The sequence below is a fragment of the Perca fluviatilis genome, chromosome 12 (assembly GCF_010015445.1).
Source record: "Perca fluviatilis chromosome 12, GENO_Pfluv_1.0, whole genome shotgun sequence".
Taxonomy (NCBI): domain Eukaryota; kingdom Metazoa; phylum Chordata; class Actinopteri; order Perciformes; family Percidae; genus Perca; species Perca fluviatilis.
Genome location: NC_053123.1, coordinates 8,520,132 through 8,537,890, shown reverse-complemented (window position 1 = coordinate 8,537,890; position 17,759 = coordinate 8,520,132). Strand labels below are relative to the sequence as shown.

The window sequence follows — 17,759 nt, the reverse complement described above, 5'->3', positions numbered from 1 at the left end:
AATTTTTTTGGGCGACAATACAGATTAGCGCCGCCTACTGTTATGGAGACGTATTACACGCTCAAGTCGGCGTCTCTTCAGTGTGTTCTGAGGCACTTTTTGGACCTCGGGGAGCCGACTAATCAGTCCGACTGCCTTTTCTGCCAACGGTCGGCCGTGGGGTTGGTGTGTCAGGGGCTTTAGAGCAAGCGTGGCTGTAGACTCTGTCTTGTTCAGAGTTTAATTGATAATGATGAAGATATTTGTTTTTCTCAACAGTGTCACCATCACATGACTGGCAGCAGCACCTACACTAAAAATACAAAAATAAAATAAAAATGTATTCTACTAATTGTGCAATAATAATAATAATAATACATGTGTAAATACATTTACACATCTTTTACGACAAACCATTTGCAGTTTTTATCACTGTTAACTAGTTTATCATACAGTCACGGTTAAAATAAAAACAGCTTGGGTTTATTGCAGAATCTGCAATAAACACAGAAGAGCAAAATAAAGGAGTATACCCGACTACTGGTATCCAGATATTTTTTTAAAGTTCATTGCCTGTGCTCAAAGCAAAATGCATGGGTCTTATGCATGGCCTTAACAGATATACACACGGATGCACGAACACTTTTGCCCACGGTGACAATGTGGGGTTACAATGTATGTGATGGAGTCAGTCAACCAAGCGTGACCTCGTTTAATGCAGCCGCTCTGTTTAGTCCTCTTCTAATGAGTGGTTGTGACTCATAATCTATACTGTGTACCAAAGCCGGAGGGTTAATCAGGCTGAATGTGTGTCTTTGCGTTTGTGTGTGTACAGTATGTGTAGTCCGTGTCAGAGTGAGAAAATGCAAAGTGACTCTCAGGCGTACGTAGTTTCCACAACATTTAGCCTTTGTAGTAATGTCAAGAGTTGCTCTTCAATATCGAGGTGTACAACAAGGTGTAATGAACAGTTGTGCTTTCAAGGAAATACCGTGGAGTTATTATTGTTGTGACAATACTTTAATAGTGCTATGACAACAGTAGCTGTGCAAGCAGTGTTTGGTCAGTGGTCAAACGAGCTAGTTGTGATGATATTAACTTGTGTCATCAGTAGCACTGTGGCCACAATTGGCAAATACAGGAATAGAAAAAATGCTAAAACGTAGTGTAATAGTAGCCCAAGTAGATAACCATTTATAAAGTCAACAAACTAACTCAATGGTGTCAGTTACACAGCAACTAACCTATATCAAAAGTTTGCTAACACCATCTAAAATTAGCCACCATACGCTACTGGCATAGACTGTAAAAATAATGGACGTAGCATCGGCGACGTCACCCATTGGTTTGTGGACTGCCGCCTTGAAGCTTTGCATTTGGCATCTTGGTTTTGAAACCGGACGTGACTAGTTTTGATGGGAGGTTGGAGCTGGGGCGAATGAAGCAGCCAAGCCGGTGTTTTTTAGGGTTGCAGTGGCGCTGCGCTAAGCTAAACGCTAAAGAGGGAAAGTTGCCGTTTTTCGATCGTGGACACGCATTGCTAAGCCTCTGTTATGGTTCTAATTAACAGCTTGTTGGTAGCCACGCCCTAAAGCAATCCCTGCTTTATCGTCAATTTTTAAATAAATGGGACCATAACGTACTAAATAAACACGATGCTGTATCGAAGAAGACTTGAAACTAGCAAAAAAGACCATAAACTCATTATAAAAATGTTTATTGAAATAATAAATCAAGAGAGAAGTAGGGTCATTTCCCCATAGACTTCCATAGAAACTGTCTTATTTTTGCAAACAGTGGAGTTTCCCCCTGCTCGAAATTAGATAGAATGCAGGTTGAAAAGAATTCTAAATTGGCCCCACTTTTCAGACCCGGAAGCTTCGTCCATTCTTTTTACAGTCTATGGCTCCAGGTCAGGATGAAGAGGCAAAACCCCTAAGTGTATTTAATTGAATTGAATTGAGCAAGGGTCGGCTCAATTGCCTTTGAGTTAATGAATCAAAAAAACAATCAAAAATGCAAAACATTAATTATGTGACTGAAAAAGGGACCTTTTTGGTTGTTTTCACTTTCTTATAAGTCAATAAAATGGTTGATATAGTGTTGGCCTTATTTGCAATGGTAATACTTTAGACTGTCGGCCCTACATTTTGTTAATGCCTTCTTTTGGCTTTTAGTCAAGCATCAGCTGAAACCGAATCTTCTGTAGCTCCTTGTGGGGGTCGGGCTGAAACGTGTCTTTTGCTGCCTTGTGCGCTGGCAAGATGCACCAAGCTGTCAACAGAGGTGTCAAAAGAGTCAAATGTTTTTTGGAGCAAGCAAGAAAAGAAGATGGGTCAGGAAAAAGAAAGGTGCATGGGTAGACAGTCGCAAAGGAGAAAGAAATAAGATAGGCATTGGGGTGCTAACTGCATTGGCTACAGAAAGAGTGTTGCAAACACACATTAGAGTTTCGAATCCCTCTTTTCCTTCATCCTCAGGATAGTTCATTCCTGTAAAAAAAGACTTGGCTTAGTGCTTTGTTCTTAAAGCATTTCATTATGACTCTCAGTTGACACATCACACTTCAAACTGGTGTTGCATCGGTATTGCGCTCATGTCACATTTTGACACTAACAAGGCACTTTTGATCACATGCCCTTAATTCAAATTGCAGAGGGGTTTATGCTGCGACCTTTATCTTAAAAACTTTTTTTAACCAGGAAAGGTTTGCTGACCATGCAGGCCTATTCGTAGCACCGCCTGCACAATTTACATTCCCGCAGCCACTCACATTTATGGCTTTCTGATATTGGCCGCTGAGCAGCTCAATTGGATTGACTAGATGTTAATTCCCCAAAGATACCTTTTGCAGCAGCATTTTGAGTAAGCGAGAATGAGTCATTCGCCTCTCTCCCTCACAAACCTCCCCACTATGTGACTTTCATCCTAATCCCCGATTTCAGTTTTTTTTTTTTTTTTTAAGAAGTGAAGGCTTTTTGGCAGCCAACAGGCCCAAAAAGCCATCAGCTGTCACGCCATCTGCATAATGATGTAGAAGCGTGCTGAAGTTTGTTGCATTCATCTATCAGCATCATCTGGCCCGTCAGTTTCACTGCTGAAATATGTCGCACTTTTCAAAGAGAATTGTAGCACTAATTTAAATGCAGAATCTTGATGTAGTATGGTTTTTTTTTTGATATATTGAAGTTCAAGGTGTCAAATTAAGTAGCATCTTTCAGAGGGATTTGAAAGGAGAACAGTAGATAAAACATATAGTGGGTGATCATTCTCACAAATACATCTGTATGCAACAGTGGGTAATAACTGTCAGGGTCACTGAGATGTTACTGAAAGAGGTCATATAAAATTAAAGGAAGTTTACGCTTGCCAGCTTACACTACCATTCATCATTAATTGTAATTGAAGTCTGCCTTTGTACTTGTGCGCGCCACGAGTCATTTGCCAGCTCACTAACACCGTCTGTTAGGAAAGAGATCCAGTGTTTAAAAGAAGGTCACTGTGTTTTTGATGCAACAGGACACCATAAACTAAGGATCAGGAGTAAAACCAGCTTTACAGAGCCAATGCCAATGCCAGTCAGTTAGAAATACCTCAGATTGCCATGCAGAAATATTAATTGTCGTAGATGACAAGTGTTTCCGTTCACAGGTCACAGATGAGTTTTTTTGTTGTTGTTGCTGTGGAACATCTGTGGACATCTGGGCGTGGCCTTGGAGCACGTCTATGGTTTTTTAAATTATTTTATTTGAACATAAAATCATAATAGCAAGTCCTAACCAATTACTGTATAGCAAGCAATCAGAATACTTTATTATCTCCTCAGGGAAATTATTTAGTTGCAGTTGCTCACAGTCCAATTCAAGTTAAAATACGAGTAAGAAAAGAGCAGGTCACTAAGTGTATAAAGTGTATAGCTACAGTAATAAATAAATAAAAATGTTAAGTAGAAGTAAGTTAGGGGTGGGAATCACCAGAGGCCTCACGATACGATATCATCACGATACTTATGTCACGATATAAAAATATTGCAATATTTATTGGCTTTTTTCCAACTTCAAAATTTTCCAAATTTCAAATGATGTCCCCAAAAGAAACTTTGTCAACATCTGTTTTATCTAAAAAGATGCATTTCTCTGTTTGTTCAGCTCACTTCAATTTTATTGCTGCAAAATGGGATTGTGTCAAGCAGACAAACTGACCAACACATATGTAATAAAAGATCAATACTTGGCGTCTGTGTATCGATACAGTATTGCACGGAAAATATTGCGATACAATGCTGTATCGATTTTTTCCCCACCCCTAAAGTAAGTGAGTAGTTTAGGTTTAAAATATTGTTTCAAATGGATTGTACAAATTCTGTTGTAGTGCAGTAGTGTCAACATAAATACAGTAAGAACATGAATGAGTACAGTGTGAATATAAGTAGCAGCAGTGAATAAATACATGCTTTGTACATGTAGCTGATAAATTATTGCACCAAGTAATTATTGTACATAATTGTCCGAGAATATTAAGATTTGTGATGTGGAGATACGTGCTGTTAGACCAGTGTTGACCATAAGCGTGTGACACTCAGAGGGAGGAGTCAGCAACTTTGTAAAAAGGGAAAACATACATTTTGACTTAATATTGATTGATATTAAAGAGATAATGCTTCAGAGACAACATACATATACTGCAAGTCTTCCTTCACTGAGTCGTACTGTCAAAATGACAGTCAGAAGAGAGGAGTGTAACACTGACTGCATTCTTAGCAGTTTGGTCTGCAAAGTGTTCTGTAAAATATGCATCTAATATCTCAGTGAGCTATTATCTTTGTTTTATTTTCTCAACCTTACAGAAGAAAAAAACAAACCAGAGAGAGGCTTAATCATGGTCTTAAAGTGCTCATATTATGCTCATCCTCAGGTTCATAATTGTATTTAGAGGTTGTACCACAATAGGTTTACATGGTTTAATTTTTCAAAAACACCATACTTTTGTTGCACTGCACATTGCTGCAGCTCCTCTTTTCACCCTGTGCGTTGAGCTCTCTGTTTTAGCTACAGAGTGAGACATCTCACTTCTATCCCTATCTATCCTATATATCTTTGTTGGGAGTCGCACATGCTCAGTACCTATGTAAGGACTACTAGCCAGTCAGAAGCAGAGTATGAGGGTGTGCCACGCTAGCAGCTAGGCGAGCATTATAACGTGTGTTACTAAGTGACGCACGTTTGTCTCTGAAGTAAAGGCTGGACTACAATAGAGATTTTTGGAGCAGTTTGTGAACAGTGTTTTCTGTTGGAGATGGTAAGTCCCTTTGGGGTGGACTTTGGGCTTTTTCACTTTGTAAACCTATAACGTGCCCAAAAAAAATATATGACACAATAAAGGTAAGGGGAAAGCCAAAAAGCATAATATGAGCACTTTATGTGAGACTGCAGATGATTTGAGGATGTAGCCTATATTGAAGCCACTGATGAACCAATATTGCACTTGTTGTTTTCTAATTGGTAGCAATAGCATCGCTTCTTAACTAACTGAAAGCGAGAAACACAGATCATTGAACAATGTTTTGGCTTTCTGCCCCTGGGAAATGTGATGGCAGAACAGAAATGCAAGTGAACTGTTTTTCTCACTCTCTGGAATCGGGGTTAATTGCGCTGTGTTGAAAGTTTGGATTAGCTCAGGGCAGGCTCCATTAACAGCAGTCGACACTTTGGAGAAAAAAACAAAACAAAACATATTTCTCTTCAGGTTTCACAAATTAAGAAGTGACGTGCAAAGCTAATTTAAGAATCGGCAACCCATGCGTTTTGTTCCATGAGTCATCAACGCTAAATTGCTTACCGGCTGTTGTCTTTAATGTATCGTGATTGACATCTGCCGCCGTGTTTGGCTGCTCATGTGGAAGAGCAGCGGTAGTTGGAGAGAATGCAGAGTCTGTGTAAAAAGCACTGAATCAGGGGCTGAATTCAATAAGACTTGCAGCTGCTGAGGATTTTTAGATTTATTAAACAGACTTAGCAGGCACAGTGGAAACGACTGTCAGGATGGAGCACATAATGCAGATTCTTTGCTACTGCTGGAGGGAAGCAAGTGTCATCTATGGGACACAAGTCATTCCCCTCCATTTCAGCAAAAGAGTGCGTCTCGATGCAGTGTTATAATGAGATTTCGGCTTGTTACGGGGTTGTTTCACTGCGGACCTTCTTATAGTTAACCTCTGCTGTCAGCACTAGCCCCTTGGATTCATTTTTTTTCCCTCTGCTCTTGATAGTTAGTGGAGGAGGCACGGCAGAATCCCCAGAGCAGATAGTAGTTGTGGCTGAATGTTCTTAAACTAAAATGGATGTGTATTCACTACTGCTTAATTGGCAGTGCACACTTATGCCCTTAAAGACTAGGCCTGCATGCGTAGCCCGTCCTCCTCTTCTGTTACATTACTTGGTCACAAGACACGAGAGAGAGAGAGAAAACACAAGGTGAGTCATAGCACAACTCACAGCTGACTTGTGTAACAAATGTACATTTTATTAACAAAACCCCAACCACATCTCTCTTGTACATACAGTACGTAGACGATCCAGAGACATTACTGCCTTTAGCTCACGTCAAGCCACACAACTGGAAAGGGATGGTAAAGAAAAAAAATGAATTTCAAAGCTGGTACATGCTGTGTAGGGTTAGGAAATGTAACAAGATTGTAGAAAAGAAGGATGTTCCTCATATATTGGTATATATGTTTCACAGAATCCTTCCAAGGCCAGTTTCAGCTACGTTACATCAAAGCTAGGATGTGTGAGCCGGACACATCTAAGAAATATGAGTGTGAATATGAAGAGCTGTGTGCACTGTATGCTTAAAATATGTAAGCCTTATATGCTCTTGGTTACAGTTTCTGAACTCACTTGAAAGCCACATGCACATGTTGCAAGGCAAAATATGTAAATTGAAGCTAACTTAAGTAGGTGACTTCTGTGCAAGAGATCCTTGTGGCAGCTCCGGGAGGTGTAGAGCACCTTGGTGGATGTCTTGAATACAGATGACGCGCACACACACACACACACACACACACACACACACACACACACACACACACACGCACACACACACACACACACACACACACACACACACACATCCACAGGACATAGGAGGATGCGGGAGACACAGTGTCTTTTATTTTATTTTTTTTTGCAACCAAGTTGCCCATATGCCCAAGCAGATACCATATGGTCTGCAACAATCACCCCACAGGGTTTTTTTTTTTTTTCTTTTCAAAGGGACAAGCCAACTCTTTTCAGCGTAGACCTGCTAAAGTAAAGTATAAGGTATTGGTTTAAAGAATCTTGATTTATTTGTATTCGTGAGGTTTGTTCAGAGTTTTTTTTTTTAATGATAATACTGGTGCATGATCTTCCATTGCTCATATATGTTACTTGGTATTCACATAAATGTGCGACTTAAGGCCGGGACACACGGGGACGATAATCGGCCGTTGGACAGTCTGGCGAGGTCAGTGACTCGAGTCTGTTCGGTGCGTCCCGTCTGGGGGGCTGTCGGCGTTCATTTTGGCCGACCTGACTTGTTCAGTCGGAGGCAGGGCAGTCGGGACTCACCCGGAAATGGCGAGCGGAATGAGCGTGACTAGAGTCTCTCAAAATCTTTGTTGATCTGAAATGAAGACAGATTCAGCAACTGCACGGCCTATTTCTCTCTTAAAATGTTTTCAGAAACACGTTTCAGTGAACTATTTTAGTACAATATGAGATTGTATTCTGAACGAGCCGCCATGACAGTCTGGCTTTGAATTTCCGGAGAAAACAAACCCATGTGACGCGTTCGTCCAATCAGCTGCCGGTTTTCATTTCTTGGGCAACAATACAGAGTAGCGCCACCTGCTGCTATGGAGACTTATTACGTTTCTCAAGTCGGTGTCGCCTCAGTGTGTCCCGAGGCAGTTCTTTGGACCTCGGGGACCCGACTGATCATCTCGACTGGCTTTTCTGTCGACGGTCGGCCCTCTGGCTGGTGTGTCCTGGCCTTTAGGTTCACTCCATGCTAAACCTTGCCAGCGTCACCTCCCTTTTTTTTTAGTGTTCTGTCCTTGTGCCTGTGACAGTGGATCACTATCCCTAATGTGATTGGACAATGGGGCAGCATCTGCTTCATTTTCCCCACACCTCTGTGGTTGTCTTGGCTGTTTACTGCCACTCTGCAAATGCTGTTCTGTTGTGGTATTGACGTGTTTGGTGCTGGTTTGAGTCGAGAGGCCCGGGGCAGGGTCAGGAGGGTGTTGGCCAGCGGGTTCTTCTTATGTAGTGGTGATCCGTGACGTCCGACTGACCGCCTGCGGAGATTCTTGGCCTTGTTTCATTGCCGCTTTGGGTCGAATGTGCCTCAAAAAAAGTCACATGTCAGCTCCTTTTAAGAAATCCTACACCCTGTGCCTGACACCAGTCAAGCCTTATTTCAGCACTACACTATTAAAAGCAGGGTGTCTGAGTACAGAGGATTTTATGCAGAATGACTCTAAACCAGACTCTTGTACGTTAATTCAATATTTTTTGATGCCATATTCGAAGAAAGATCTTTTCAGATATGTATTTAGCTATTATTTAATATTTATTTTTAAGACATTAACGTACTCCATAGACTTTATACTCTATGAACTAGTTCATAATACTTTATATATAGAGCCACATCACACATATATTAATGATCTACTTTCTTTCTTGCAGGCGCAGCGTGCGGCCTTTGGGGATTCTAAAGGATTGGCAAATAAAACACCTTTCCCCCTCGACTACTCAGTGGAACGGTGAGTTCAGAACTGTGGCATTTCAGGCATTTAGCTGGCACTAATACACAATGTGACAAACCGGTGCAACCGTGGGATTACTAGATGAGCAACATTGCAGATAAATCGTAACATGGATGCATTTCAGGGAGTACGCTCGGAGAAGACAGAAGTGCAATAACGGAACAAAAAAGACAACGTGCTGAAGAGGTTTTTTTAAGGGACAATTTGGCTGATATACTGTGCACACTTGACAACAGGATAACCGATAATTGAGAACAGAATCTGCTCTTGTCAACAGAGAGCCGTTGCTATCTCATATGCAAAACAAAGTCAGAATTGTGCCTAAGCTGCAGTGTGCTGACTACATGACTCTTTCAACCCTGGAGCTACTCCAGTGACAGTTGAGCCAAATGAGGAGTAAGGTTACCAATCACTCAGAAATGAAGAGGGTTCATATTAAGTATGAGACAGAGTTCATAAACAGCGGTGTAACTAATACATGCACCTGATGCCAACTCACATCACCCGTGGTGTAGTTTTTGCAGTTTTGGCTCTCTCTTTTGTTCCTTTTGTTGTCTGAAGACTTTGAGGAGTACAATTCATACCTCCGCTCCAGTGTGGCTATTTTTAGATTGGCTCAAATATCAGGGGATCCTGGAGTCTTCCTCCCTCTCTTTTTGTCTCTCTTTGCCTGTCTCCTCCACTTACCCCCAATTCGGCTCAATCTCAAAACCCTTACTCCGTTGGGTATGGATGATTAATTATAGGGCATGGAAATACATTTGTGTATAGAGCATACAGAATGTATATGTGTCTATTTGTGCCTTCATGTTGTGGTGACTCATTCTGATGACGATGACTGGGAGTACTACTCGGCCTGTGAACATGGTTGTATATAATCCTCTGTGGCTCCTGAGGAGCTTTCTAAAGTCTGAAAAAAAATAACCCTGATGATCCATAGGCATGTCCTCATGTTTATCTTGGCTTGGGCTTGAGATTTTAACCGAACACCGAAGTCACGGAGTTGTAAAGACGTGGGTGTTTATCAGGTAGGGTGGGTATAATAATAGGCGCTATAGAGTTGTAATATGGGGTGTGTAGGATCTTGTGTTTTTGGAGCTTGAACCAGAGACGCTTTAGAACCGAGACGCCCCAACTCAGAGTACTTTCCTGTATCTGTGTCATGTGTCATGCCACGTCTCTTTAGGACACTAGTGGCAGGTCCTGAGTGTCATGATTCCAATGGGAGAAGTGAACGTGGACACAGATTATAACCAATTCTTTCGCCACATAGTCGCCAAGGTAAATACGCGATCCATTTTTCACAAGCCTACATATCTCCAGAACATTCTGACACTAAAACAGCATTTTTCAGGGGGAGAAATACGGAGAAAATGGACTTAGTTTGAGACCTCTTTCTGTCCGGAACAAACTCTGGCAACACGGATAAGCTAACATCAGCTACCGTTAACAAACCTTGTGACAAACGCATTTTTGTAATGCTGATTGTGGCTTTAAGCTGCGTAAATATCTAATGTTTGTAAAAGAAAATGGAAATAAATTATGCAAATATGACTTTTCATCCATCCGCACAACGTTCACTACTCTTACAAACGAGGCCATGGCCATTTAGGAGACAGGAAGTGTATACAGTTTCATACCATTGGTGCAGCGTGTCCTTAGTTATAGAGAATATTTGCGCAAGCCAGGAACCGAAAGTCAGAATATCTTGTCCTAGAGCTGAGCGATATGAAAAAAAAGAAAATCAAATATCACGATATTTTTGACCAAATACATCAATGACGATATTGCGCAGATATTGTTGGGTTGACTATTGGTGCGTTCACAAAATATTAACAGAATTAAAGTTTTGATAAATAATCACCAATAATGTGGATACACTGACTAAGTGTGTAAAGGCAAATAATAAAACCGCTAGTAAAATCTAGTAAGTTCAGAAAGTGACATCACCTTACTGTAATGCAGACTTTAAAACCAGGAAAAGACAACACATATCTAGCCTCCTATATTGGTGTCGATATAATATTGATATATTGCCCAGCCCTATCTCTCTTCTGCATCAACTTTGGCTATTCTTTTTTTATTCTGTCTCTCGCAAGCCCGCAAGCCCCTCAACTTTATGTAAGTGCAATACAGAGTCCCTCGGGTGCCCCTTCGGCTGAGTCTTTAACATTTTAATGGAGCAGTTATTGTTCGTGGAGAGCCAGGGACAGCTCAGACACCTGTGGTGTTATTGACAAGAGGAGACATTTACCGCCCTCCTCGCAGCCCTCTTAAATAGTCTCCATTTTCCTGCTGGGTGCTCGGGGCAAGGAACTGTCAGGTAGAGAAGGAGGGCCGCCTTGAGATGATTCTGATCACCGTAGGTTGCTGCATGGGGGCTGTGCTCAGTGGCGCTCAGGTGATGGCACCATGCTGTCCTTGTTAAGACTTTTCTTTTCTTTTCTTTTTTTTTTTTCTCCCAGGGTAAAGGTAGAGAAAAAGTATAAAAAGGCATAGAACCGTGTTCAGTTCAGTGGTCAGCTCAGCCTGTCTTCCTCATCCGCCACTCCTTTAGAAAGCAGACATCCTTAAACCATGACAGCATTAGCTTCTGTATCAGCCCCACACACACACCACACACCACGTATGTTGCATTTGGCGATGTAACCCCACATTTGTTTGCTTACATCATCAAACTGCAAAACAGCCCTTCGCATGGAGACATGCGAGCAGAAACCTGCTGCAAATTTCCTTTAGGGCCTAGTTGTTATGCTGACTTTTTAGCCAATGTCCCGTTCTCTGTGTGCGCTGACATTTGTGTGTGATTAAGGCAGCGGCATTCATGTGGCCCGTGTGGTTCGAAACACACCGCACATGGCATCTTCCCCTCCTGCGTCCACCTCGCTTCCATTATTGTAATGAATATTTAGTGCTGTGTTGGCGAGACAGCCAGCGCTCATCCAGCCACAGTGTGCTGCGTTGCTGCTGGGTAGTAGAGTGAGACGGGCATCGGACAAACTTGTGGCACTCTAGTGGTATATTTTTTATAAATGTATTAAGACGGAGTCAACCAACCGGGCAGATTCTTTTTCGGTTGGAGAGGTTTTTTGCAAAACCAGCTGGGGAAATCTGGAGAGGAAAACTGAGAAGCGGCCAATCCCTCAACAGTTTCTGTGGTACTCTTCTTGAGCATTTAGAGCATCCACTTCATAAATCCACTGTAAAAACAGCTATTGCTAATGTACGCAGCCCTGAGTACACTTTGCTTGGTGTCACTGTTGCAGGTTACATTGATGGCTGTGATACGCTAGATGATAGTGTCAGGTCCTCACTGAGTGATGGAAGATGAGAGCTGTGTGCAATAATGACACACCTTATTTGATCTTTTTTTTTTTCTTCTTCTTCTTCTTGTTGCTGCTACGAAGGCGGCTGCCTCAGATGATTTAATCTTTCTACCACCAGGAACTAGGCCAGCAATATTTCATCGTGTCATGAGCCAGAGTTTTTTTTTTTTTGTGTGTGTGCATCTAAGCAGTGCACCAATGAAATGCGAACTGCTGGAAAGGTGACCTTTAGTCCCACAGCTAGGATTTTATAATTCGGGATTGTGTGTTGAGGTGTCATGGTGTCATGTATAAAGCTGAGAGAAGGCCTGCTACTGTGTGTCGCTGGACAAGTCTGAATCGAGATTTGAGTTTATCTTTGCTTTTTCCCTGTCTGAAGACACACACATTGGCTCACACGCATGCACACACACACACACACACACACACACACACACACACACACACACACACACACACACACACACACACACACACACACACACACACACACTGTATTTACTGTATGTTTAGCGCCACATATTATGAACCTATTACCACGGTGTTTTTCTCAATCAGCAGCAACCAGGGCCATTGCTAAAATGTTAGGCAAGTTGTTAGCTAATGTTGTTTCAGTCTCTCACTCTAGTCCAAGCATTTCAAGCTGGGGCAGTTTTAAAATACTGCACCAGAGAACATTTTACTTTATATACTGTATTTAATGCCTAGGCTAACCCCTCTGCCACTTAATATGGAGGTTCTGTTGACATTTTGATAGCAAACCTGCTGGACTGACCCACATTAGTGAAGGTCCATTAAAACTGCTCCCCACATTGCTTGGGATTCTATTACTGAAGCATTTAATGGGCTCCAGCCTCCTAAAATGATTAATAGGTTTAAATTATGTTCAGTAGCAAATTATATTGCCCTCCGTAATCCTATTATTATTATTATTATTATTTTTAAATATTTGACATTTAGTGAGTACCTGCAAATAATGTCCCACAACAGTGGTATTTAAAGTTGAACACTATGGGTCTCACCTCAGACAACCTGTACTTTTTGGCCACCACACTGGCACCATTTAAAGTATGCTGAATTAGCTATTAGCATTGTACCCATGGACGGACAACTATCACTGGGACGTGATGATTCTCAAACAAGTTCTAGAGTTCTAAGGATAATGGCGTCCTCGGAAGTCACATTGGACCTAAGAATATGTGTACCATGCTTGCATGTTCAGATTTGACTGAGTTACGAATTGGAGCAAGCGTGCGCTACAGGTTTTAAAGAACCTTATTTCCTTCATGAGCTGTGTGTACAACAATAATTAACTTCCCGTTATTTCCACAACACCGGCAAACGATCTCTTTGCCTCGTGTCTCTCCCTTCACAACCCCCTTGCAACTCTTCTTCCCCGCACATAGTTTGAAAATCTCTGTCCACACACCAGGGGCTCTGACCCCTCCAGCATTGACCAGATGTAACAGATGGTCATGTGTTTTATAGGTTCCCAAATTACAAACAAAAAGAAAGCGTGGTCTCCATTGTTCAGTTATAATATAAAATTGGTTGACTCTGGAAAATCCAAAAGCGGGAGATGTTTTCCCTCTTTGGGCTGAAGCCCTCACTCAGTAGCAGCTGGTGAGGTGTGCCTTGGTAGATGAAACTGATATGTGATTACCAAAAGTCAAGGAAAACAAACAGGGCCAAGGTTTAAATGTGAAGCAAAGCTCCAATGGTATTAGTTTTATTGGTAGAAAAGAGACGAAATTGCCTTATTTCGGCTTCGGTTAAAGAGTTCCTTCTAGGGGTGCACGATTCGATTCAAAATCAATTCTCCATTCAAAAAAACGATTCACAGTATTTAAATGTTACTTTTCCCATGTGATTGCAGTAGACCTATAATAAAAAAAAAATTTTTATTGGTTTTTGGAATTCTATGAATCGATTTTGAATCGGTAGAGCTTGAATCGCGATTCGAATGTGAATCGATTCAATCGATTTTTTTGCACATCCCTTCTAACATCACTCATCTTTTCTAATATTCAATTCAATATTCATCCTCATAAATCATTGCACTGTAATGTTGCTTTTGGAAAGCTGCTGATTTTGACTCTTTTCTGGTGAGCACGTAGTCATGTAGTCTAATGTGATCAACGTCAGCGTTATTAAATCTCTTAAAATAGATGGTGCGTTATGTTTTAATAGAATTATGTTACTGTAGTTTGGCTTCTCTCTTCAGGCGCTCCAACACCATATGTTCTGTATGATCCAGAAGCCAGAGTGCTTCACAGCACTGTATCACACCGATCAGCATGTATTTATACGAGAGGAATCCACCTGCGTTCTTTCACACTTGGCACCCACACTCTCTGTTGATCTGTTTCTCACGTTCTCTCTCAGTTCTTTCCTTACCCTTGCTAGCTGCCATACAAAAGTGCATCGTACATCGTACGCTGGTTTCCATCCATCCATGCCTGCGACCGGACGGGAGACGGGTGGATCCTGTATCAAAGCCCACGTTTGTTTTGGAACCGGGAAGTGGAAGCGGTGACCAGATGTGAAAACAATGTAGTCATTTAGCCATAACAGAGGCTGCTATCACTGATAAAGTAGATTCGGCCAAGCAGAGTAAGTCTGCTTACTGTCTCAGTGACATCTGTTTTCCTCCTGTACAAACTACTGCTAGGACTCGATGCTGCATCAGGGTCAGTGTTTGAACGTCATATTACTACAATGGCAGGGTTGTGTTTACGTTTCTGTACTCTAACATCAGCTCTGTGTACTTTTTGGATGATTGATGACCCTAGCTATCATTATTTGGTGCTGACGTGTGTGTATACAGTATGAGTGTGATTATACATGTGTGGCATTTTAAGTGTCACAAGCAAAGTGTCCAAGCAAAGTGTCCAGCAGGGCCTGGCTGATGCATCATGTCTAAGGTCCATACCGATTCCAATATCGCAAAAAAAATCAAGCAACTCTAAAGTAAGCAAAACATTTGCACAGCTAACTTGCTTACTACAGTCGTAATGCTAACATAGCACTTACAAGACCAACGAGTGCTACTTCTACACTGTAGGGCTGTCAACGAATATTCTAAATTTGAATACATCTTCGAAAGTAAAAAGAAACGTAAAAAATGTATATTTGAATATTATATGTAAAAAAAACACGTCACTACCGCGGCTATCTGCTTCGCGCGATCGGGCCCCCGCTGCCTTAATGTTCCGCTTCCAGTCTGATTGAGCTCAGCCAATCCGGAAGAGCGAGCGAGTGGGCGCGTTGATGGCGTTTCTATCATGCGGTTACCGTAAGTGAAGAAGAAGACGGCACAAAGACGCTAACGTAAATCTTTAACTGCAGAGATGGCGGTGTAATCCGCGTCCTGTCCTGCCTCCTGCACACTCGAGAGAGAGAGAGAGAGAGAGAGAGAGAGAGAGAGAGGACTAACATTGCACAAGTAATTCCTGTATGTCTCCCGTTGTATTGTTTTAAACTCTTGTAGACCTAAAACGCACAAATAGATATTTGCATATATTCAAACCTCTGTTTTTTTTAGAACGCATATTCGAACGGCATTTTTGGCCAATTTTGACAGCCCTACTACACTGGGGGAATTTCACTCCATATGCGAGTGAATATTAGTGTGTAGATGTGAAACATAATTTGGTTTCACGCTTAGCAAATGGCAGTTTACACAACAGTCAGCTAGCAGCTTCTCATTTTAAGCCGGCGCCGACCGCCACTTTCACCAGTTAAAATGACAAGCGTTGCGGGCGGCACCTTGGATGTCGTCGGGAGTGTGTGTCGGGTGTGTGCGCTCTCTGCAAGCCAGTGTCTTTTTAAAAAAAGAAAGAAAGCATCACTCTTCAGCACTGTTGTACAGCTGCGAGTGGAGTGTTACTGTAGAGCTCCAGTATTTGGATCAAATACTGTAGATCGTGAAAGGTAAGGTGGGCCGAATTTCGAAGCTACAGCTGTTATTTCAGTGTGGGAGCCACATATTCAATCAACACTTAGGTATATACTGTATATATTCATCGGATGGGAATCTGTATCGGCAAATACCCAATATTAAAGGCCAAAGATAGTTGATCGGGGCATTACTAATTTGAGTCTTCTTTTCTTTCGTTTCTTGTGTAGACTTAAGCTGCTCTATATTGCGATGATAAACGCTCACGCATACATTCACATACCGACTTTTCGACAGACGGTGTTGAAGCCAATTAGCACCAGCTTGGCAAGGTGATTACAGATGCATCTACCTCAGATCAGACCATCTGATCTGACACCCAGGTCACACAGTATTCACACACACCGATGAAACCTGTGCGTCGCTATATGGAAGCACCCCCAAAGGATTATCGCCAGGAGATGATTATAAGTCTAGATAAAACACTCCCTTCAGTCAGCCACACACACACAAACAACACCGAGAGATGTGAGCGCACAGAGCTGCACGCACACACGTTTGAATATAGCGCACTGAAATTCTCATATTTATTCATTGAATAATAGCAAACAGCCTCTCCACTAACACAGACCACATAACGGAGCGAGGAATATCTTCTTAGCGTTCTACAGATGAAACGGACCATTTCTGTCAGGCTCATCACAACATTAATTGTAGTTTCCAGTCAAAAAAACAAAATTAATGAGTATGTTCATTAGCAGTTAGAAGAAGAGATATTTTGTTGATCCCCAGGGGGGGAATTACATTTTCACACTCTGTTGATGTATATTACACATAGGCCCGAAAATACAAACGCATGCACAAACAGGACCTTAAACATGCACTAATGGAGAGATGTCAGAGTGAGGGGGCTGCCCGAGCTGTTGGGGGTGTTGGTGTTGGGGTGTTGGTGCCTTGCTCAAGGGGACTTGAACCGGCGACCCTCCGGTTCCCAGGCCAAGTCCCTACAGAGTGAGCGACCGCTGCCCCGTGTTTGTGTGTAGTGTTTGCCTTCTTCTTTTTTATATCAACCCTTACCCTTGCATAGGTATAGATATGTATTTAATTAGCTTTTCTTTCCTTTTTTTTGGTCTCCGACTAGACAAGCAGCATAGATGAGAATAAAATATGTCTGAAGTGCAATCTATTTCTTCATAAAACACGGGGACCTCCTGCTTCCTGTCGAAGCCAATTAAAAACCTCGTAGTGGCTGTGTTCCTGTAGGTAGCCGACCATTCCTCGTAGGTTTTTGTTTAATTCTAACAATATGACATTGTTGAATTAATAAAAAAGCAATTTAGCAGCCCGAATGGCCTGCAGACAACAGAGATAGCTTTATTTACACACGTGCTTGTACTTTGCCACACTAATCAGCCACCATACCGAGTCGAATCAGATTGTTTAAGCCTACCAGGAGAGAAAAGGCTGTGATTTGATCTTCCTCACCTTGATCAGATTACACACTGGAATTAGTATAATTACAGCTGTCGTTGATTAATGGGCAAGCTATTATTAGCACTCTGGATATAGGGAGACTGCGTGTGTGTGTGTGTGTGTGTGTTTGTGTGTTTGTGTGTGTGTGTGTGTGTGTGTGTGTGTGTGTGTGTCTGTGTGTGTGTGTGTGAGTGAGATAGTGTTTAACAGCAATAAAGAAGATGTAGTTGAAGTGGTTTGAAAGGCTCAGGCCTTAAAAGATAATAACACT

General features: G+C 41.9%; 1 protein-coding gene across 2 annotated transcripts in view; it reads left to right on the top strand.

The window, feature by feature from the left end:
- Nucleotides 1-17,759, top strand: part of adarb1b (adenosine deaminase RNA specific B1b) — a 140,459-nt gene that overhangs the window by 44,686 nt on the left and 78,014 nt on the right. The window contains exon 2 of one of the 2 annotated variants that reach the window (XM_039817907.1): nucleotides 8,712-8,788. The exons of the other annotated variant lie outside the window; for it this stretch is intronic. The gene's annotated coding sequence lies outside the window, so the exon portion shown is untranslated. The remainder of the gene's footprint in view (nucleotides 1-8,711; nucleotides 8,789-17,759) is intronic. 2 annotated transcript variants of the gene reach the window in all.